Consider the following 7,862-nt stretch of genomic DNA (forward strand, 5'->3'; position numbering starts at 1 on the left):
AAATTCTACGGACACATCTAACACGTATGAGAGCTTAAGTTGGGAAGAATCCCATGACGATGACGGTGATTCTAACTATCAATTAGATACAGATCTCGATATAGAGAATTCAGGTGATCGTAGATCTAGCAGAATAAATAAAGGTATTCCACCTGAGCGCTACATAGCAAAGTTGACAGAACTCGAAGAAGTAGAACCTAGAAACTTTAAAGAAGCGCTTAAAAGAAGTGATAGTGAAAAATGGAAGCAAGCTATGGAAGAGGAAATCACGTCATTACGGAAAAATTTTTGTAAAAGCAATATTGATATATATTTATATATCAAGGTAATAAATCATGAAAGGGTTTACGTACTTATATACGTGGATGACATTTTAATAGCAGCAAAGGATTCACAGGTAATAATTGATATATTTGAAGAGAAACTAAAATGTAATTTTTATATAAGGAGTTTGGGATTATTACAAGATTATTTAGGTAGCAAGATTGAAATGTGCGATAAAGGGATATGTAGTTTAAATCAGGCCAGTTGTATTGACAAATTGCTGAACAAGTTTATGATGAAAGATGGAAAAGAGTTCAATATACCGCTGGATGCTGAATACTATAAGCCTAGCAGAGAAAAGCCGGTGAAAAACAGTGAAATATATCAACAATTGATTGGTGGTTTATTATATATTGCGGTAAATACTAGACCGGATATATTGGCAAGCGTCACCATACTAAGCCAACAGAATAAAAATCCAAATTAAGTAGATTGGAACGAAGCAAAGAGGGCGTTAAGATATTTAAATAAAATAAAATATAAAAAGCTTATTTTAGGACAAAAAGGAACAGATAGCGCATTATACGGCTATGCAGACGCTGACTGGGCAGAAGACAAAGGGAACAGAACATCAAATAGCGGGTATATATTTTTATTACGGGGTTCGCCTATAAATTGGGGATGTAGAAAACAGAATTGCGTGTCTCTATCATCAACTGAAGCAGAGTACATAGCATTGGCTGAAGGATGTCAGGAAGCAATTTGGTTAAAACAGGTTATAAAGGAATTTGTGGGTTTAGAGCCGGAATTAGTTATATAGAAAAAGGGGTTGTTAACTTTAGGTATTGTCCTACCGAGGAAATGATAGCCGATATGTTGACTAAGCCGCTGTATAGGGTTAAGTTAGAGTACTTAAGTAGTAAAGGGGGTCTGTTTGACTAATTCAAAAATAATTTTAGTTGCGAGGGGATGTTGGAATTCAACTTTATTATTTTTGTTAAGTGTTAGAATACACATGTGGGGTCTCTTTTCATGGGTGGGCCAATTCTCCGAATGCATTAGGGCGATAAACTCTTACCTAAGGTTGCACATGTTAGAAGGGATGTGAATGCCAGAACTGTAAGTTAGTGTTAGTTCTGCGTTCGATATGTAGTCTAGAAGAATATCTCGTTGTAGAAACACGTATCTTAATTTCTTTGTATACATATTATAATATTACGGTTTTTCGGTTAAAATAAATAGTTGGTTTACTATTATTTGTACCTTTTATTATCTACTATTTCTAATAATTCGAACGAATGAATATTAATGTACGCTTTTCTCTGATGCAGCATTTTTCTGGGTCAAATTTTTCTGGTCAAATTGCAAATTTTTGTGCAATTGTCAGAGCTTATTGTTTACGATTTGTAATAGTTAACTAAAATAGCAGGTCGCACCTGTAATATGGAATAACAAAATGAAGTCAATTTGATATACGGAGTGGTAAAAATATTGTTTAATTCTCGGATATGAATTATGAATATCTGAGAAAATAAACAGCAGATATCACTGCGGATTTATTAAGGGAAAGTCTACAACAGATGCCATCTTATTATTTAACTGAGATCTCCGTGAGGATGGTCGGAAATCATCATAGCTATTCGGACTTTGGAGATGGCTGCTCTGAAAATTTTATTTGATGTATATCCATACTGTTCTCTCAGGTTGCGCAGCCACCATATATTCTGCGTCTCCCTATGCTTCTTTTTCCTTAAATCATTCCCTGCATAATGCAATGGAGCAAGCTGTATCTCTCTCAACATGTAGTGTGTCCGAGATATTTTAGTTACCCTTAAAATAAAAGAACAAACAACCTTAACACATTCGCTACCAAGCGGCTCATATATGAGCCACACGGATTTTTCGCACAGACCAGCGTCACACATTTGAGCTGGAGATCCCACCGCTCGAAATGTCGAATAAAATAGTTACGTTCGCAGATAGTGTATTGCGTTTTGGACGTGGTCTATAGAAAAGTGCGGCGCATATATGAGTCAGATGGTCTGTGTGCAGCTCCTACCGTTTAGTAGAAATTTATTTATCATCTACAATGATTATTTTAATAAAAAAACAAGCTTAAGTAATTTTATTTGCTAATAGGTATATTAAAAGTACCATGCACCACTTGAATCTAACTTCAACCCGTGAGTAATGACCCGCGAGTAACTTCAGCCCGTGAGTAATGAATTATTACTCACGGGTAAAGTAATGGGTGTTATTATCTATACAAAAATAGCGAATAATAAGTATATTATTAAACGGTCGTAGAAAAACATAATTACTTCGAAATATTATGCCCAAAACACCAAATTTCCTAAATACAAAAAAAGTAAAAAAAAACTATTCGTCAAAAAATAATATTTTGCCGAAGTTCCGGTCATAACTTCTTAACCGGAAATTACATCAAAATCTTGCTCAGGTGTGTCGAGTAATATATCGCTTGTTCTATTTCGGTGACTTTAAAACTGTTTCTTCAGTTGCAATTCTGCAAACGGAAGTCCGAGCTTAAATTTATAATCTTTAATAGCATTCTTGAATTATACGCTCTCACTCGACGCCTTATTAATTATTCTATTAGTTCTAATAACGTAGGGCAGTCCGACAAATGGACATACATGCTTGAAACTTGTACGATTTCGGTGACTTTAAAACAATAGTTCCGGCTGCAAGTCTAAAACCGGAAGTATGAGGCCAAATTTCTGACATCTAATACCATCTTGAGGTTATAAGGTCTCATTCTATACCACATTTGTCAGTCAATCTGTTTTAATAACGGAAGATTTATATTATTGGGCACGCAACCGAAAGTATATAAAATATAATTTGTGCTCGTCTTGCTAAAGTAACTTGCTCGTCTTGCTTAATTAAGTAACTGTTAATAAAAATAACATTTAGAAAGTAAGGCAAAAAATAGTCAGAGGGATTTACCGCGAAAATATAGTGATGAGCACGCTAATAACCGGAAAAATAACGCAAAAGATGGAAAACGTAATACGTTGCGAAATAAAAAGATATCTAGGATCTAGAGGTGTAAAATTATGGATAGGAACATATTATAATATTTTACATTACAGTACATAGTTTCCCACATTAAGACGCCTGTGAGAGGACAATTTTATAATATTCTCCTGTCACAGTGATAGTTGTCATAGTCCTCCTATAAAACTAAAGGTGGGAAACTGTAAAATGTAATGTAAATTTTTATGGGTTCCTATCGGTAATTTCCCACCTCTACTAGTTTCATCCCATCTTATTTCACAACGTTATTTTCTACCTTTTCCGTTATTTTACCGGTTTCTTAGCGCACTCATCAGTTTATACTCTGGCGAGCAAAAAATTTAGGTCACTAGATGAATTATTTGACGCCTCGGATTTCCTAAACCTGTTGTCCGATTTGAATGATTTTTTTAGTATGTTATAGCTTTATTATTTAAGAATCTTAGTGTGTTAATATTGTTGCTAGACAGGTAAATGTCATTTTATACCGGGTGTAAAAATCATACTATTTCTTACCATTTTCTTTTTTTGATTCATTTGCTTATGTTGGATAATAAAAAAGTTAGGTACTTTAACAACTAGCCATGTTATTCATCAATACAGGGTGTTTCTAAATAAGGGCGACAAACTTTAAAGGGTAATTCTACATGAAAAAATAATGACCGTTTGCTTTATAAACATAATATGTCCACAAATGCTTAATTTCCGTGATACAGGATGTTGAATTTTTTTTAAAAACTGACGGTTTATTTGTTGCTCTAAAACCGATTGAGATATGCAACTGAAATTTGGTAGGTTTTAAGAGGTAGTTATTGCGCATTGTTTGACATACAATTAAGAATTTTATATTCACCATTGGCGTGCATACGGGATGTATCTAAAATATTTATACCCGTATGCACGCCAATGGTGAATATAAAATTCTTAATAGTATGTCAAACAATGCGCAATATCTACCTTTTAAAATCTACCAAATTTCAGTTGCATATCACAATCGGATTTAGAGCAACAAATAAACCGTCAGTTGGTAAGAAAAAATTCAACATCCCGTATCACGGAAATTAGGCATTTGTGGACATATGTTTATAAAGCAAACGGTCATTATTTTTTCATGTAGAATTACCCCTTAAAGTTTGTCGCCTTTATTTAGAAACACCTTGGATTGATAAAAAACATGGCTAGTTGTTAAAGTACCTAACTTTTTTATTATCCAACATAAGCAAATGAATCAAAAAATAAAAGGATAAGAAATCCTAAGGCTACAATTGAGTTCTAATTTCAATATTTTATCTATGCTATAATATTCCTCAGAGTGTTCCGAACTTTAAGGAAAAACACAGTATGATTTTTACACCCGGTATAAAATAACATTTACCTGTCTAGGAACAATATTAACACATTAAGATTCTTAAATAGTAAAGCTATAACATACTAAAAAATCATTCAAATCGGACAACAGGTTTAGGAAATCCGAGGCATCAAATAATTCATCTAATGACCTAAATATTTTGCCCGCCAGTGTATCTTATACGTGCTGGTATAAACAATATTGTAATTTCTAAAACAATTGACCATTCGAATAGGTCAAGAAATTAATAACGTAAAGGCGTACATCAGCTTGTACCTGTTCGGCAAGACAAGATAAACCATGGTAAATCCCGTCATTCATCACTGCTGTCAATTGAATAATTAAATAGGGCGGTATAAGCATCTTGTCAACACGTTTATAGGTACAGTGTGTCCATTAATAATTAATAATAAACAAAGTATGTTTTTTGCTAAACAGAAAGTTTTCGTCATAATTGCTTGTCTAATAATAAATTTCGTTTTCTAATTTTTTATTGGAAATTAATGAAAGCGATGGAGGTTTCACAGTTCACATTATTGGTTGATATGTGCTATTAGCCACATATGTAACGTCGCTAGCGTTACCAGGTGTCCCGATTTGCGCGGGACGTCCCGATTTTCAGGGATTTGGGGACGCGTACCGATTTGTACCTGATCGGGACACTAAATGTCCCGATTTTCACCCACGAAACCCAATTTCAGGAGGACTTGCAGTGAATTTTATAACTATGTTATACAAACAAGGCACTCCTAAAAGCGACAAAATCGACTGAAAAATATAATTTTAATAAAAAATAAATAATTTACTTAATCTACGATTTTTTTTTGTAATTTCGTCTGATTATTATTATTATGTAGTGTTTACGATTTAAATTAATTTGTTCTATTTTATTTAATAGTTGTTTAAATCCCGCTGCGACGGGCCTGGACTCTTTTTGTCACAATATGTAGATCCAAAATCTAATGCCGAAACAGCCGGTTTTCATATATACCTCTATTTTCATGTATAATGACTTGGCCTCGAGACTGTGAAGAATAAACACGTTCTTTGTCACGCATTTTTGTAAAATTGTACAGTAGTCAGTTCTTAAATAAATTCGTAAAACTGTTATCTACGTTATTGTCACTCAACTGAAGTGTACGAGATTTATTCTCATCAACCAATGGTCCTTTGTTCGCCGTATAGTGCATAAGATTATTGAAATTCAGCGTCAATAATAAATTACCAGTTTAAATTTTATTATTACTCTTAAATTCAGTCAGCCAGTTCAAGACGGCATATTATCATCACGGTAAAATAGTGAAATCTTCGATCGTCAACAACGAGCAGGTTTTAGAAGAACTTTGTTTGCCGCTGTACAAATGTGAGTTTTTCCTTTTTATTGATTTATTCCTATTCTAACCAATATTTTTAAATATTTCGTTATCTTTCGCTTTGTGTGAGCCAGTTTTTATTCAAATTTCTATTTAATGATATTTGAACTTTATATTTTTAAATGAGATTGCCAATTATATTTGTAATAAACTGAAACCTGAATTATTTTAAAATTAGAATCGGTTTTTTGGTATAAATTGCTTTCATTTAATTAGTAGTATTTGAATTATTTCGGAATAGGATTGATTTTAAGCATAAATTTCATTCATTTAATTAAAATAAAATGCCGGAATCAAAAGAAACGAAAGAATCCGAAAAGTTGCGTAAAAGTAGGGAATCTGTTAGAAATCGTCTCGATACCTTCGCAAAATACATTGATAAAATAGCTATACCGGGGTCGTCGGATAATTTGCCTGTCACCGAACTTTCAGTCAGATTAGATCGGGTTGAAACGATAATAGAGGAATTTGAAGTTGTTCAGGGTAAAATAGACGCGTTAGTAGATGATGTGTCAGATGAAATAAAATATCGTGAAGATTTTGAAAATGTTTATTTTTCTACTATAGCAAAGGCAAAAGAGCTTCTGCAGCCTAAGCCTATTATATCTAGCAAGGAAAATGCAAATCAAAGTTCAGTTTCTGATCGTAATAGCTCATTTAATTCAGGGATAAAGCTCCCAACCCTTCATTTGCGTCAATTTAGCGGGAACTATTCAACCTGGTTAGATTATCATGATTGCTTCGATACAATAATCGTTAAAAATAATGATATAAGTGACATTCAGAAATTTCATTATTTAAAATCATCCCTATCGGGGGCAGCTGAAAAGATAATAAATTCTATTAAGGTTTCTGCAGCTAATTTTACAGTAGCGTGGAAGCTTCTTTGTGACAGGTATTCTAATGAGCCTTTACTAATCCATAATCACATCAAGTCCATTTTTAATCTAAAGGTAGTTAATCGTGACAGTTCTAAGTGTCTCCAACATCTAATTGATGGATTAACTAGTAATCTGCGATCTCTAGAATCCTTAGGGGAGCCAGTAAGCACTTGGGACTCAATAATAATTTTTATAATTCTAGAAAAACTTGATCCTGAAACTGTCAAAGATTGGGACAAGGAGAGTCGAGGTAATGCCCCTACGTCGGTAAAGCCTACTCTCGACGATCTTCTAAAATTCTTGCAGCATCGAGCTGATACTTTAGAAAAGTTCGAAGCAAGATCTATCAAGGGAGGTTCTAGTTCCAAAGATCATTCTCATTCTTCATCTCATAGGTCCAAAACTCATACAAGTCAATCATTTATCAATAATGGAGCTTCTTCAGATCTGTGTCCACATTGTAATGGTCCTCATAAAATGTCAACTTGTACTTCTTTTCAAAATTTAGATGTGCATGCGCGCATGCGTGAGGTCAAAGGGGTACGAGCGTGTTTTAATTGTTTATTTATAGGACATCAAAATACCAGTTGCAAGTATGGTAAGTGCAAGAAATGTGGGAATAAGCATCATACGCTTCTCCACGTTAATGCAGAAAACAGCAATTCTCCAAATGATACTCAATCCGTTTCTTCGGATAATCAAACTCCACAAACATTGTCATGTCATGCAGTTCAGAATTCGTTTGCACTGCTGTCAACTGTCACAGTCCAAATTCCAGATCGGTCTGGAGTTAAACATAATTGTAGAGCCCTTCTAGACAGTGGTTCTCAGTCACATTTTGTCACTTATAGTCTGGTTTCCAAATTGGGTCTCTCCAAGGAACCTGCCGACATTTCGGTGGTCGGTGTCACTCAAATATCTTCAAGGATAAAGCACAAGAGTAAGTTGTCAGTATATTCG

This window comes from Diabrotica virgifera, chromosome 4 (assembly GCF_917563875.1).
Source record: "Diabrotica virgifera virgifera chromosome 4, PGI_DIABVI_V3a".
In the NCBI taxonomy this organism is placed as follows: domain Eukaryota; kingdom Metazoa; phylum Arthropoda; class Insecta; order Coleoptera; family Chrysomelidae; genus Diabrotica; species Diabrotica virgifera.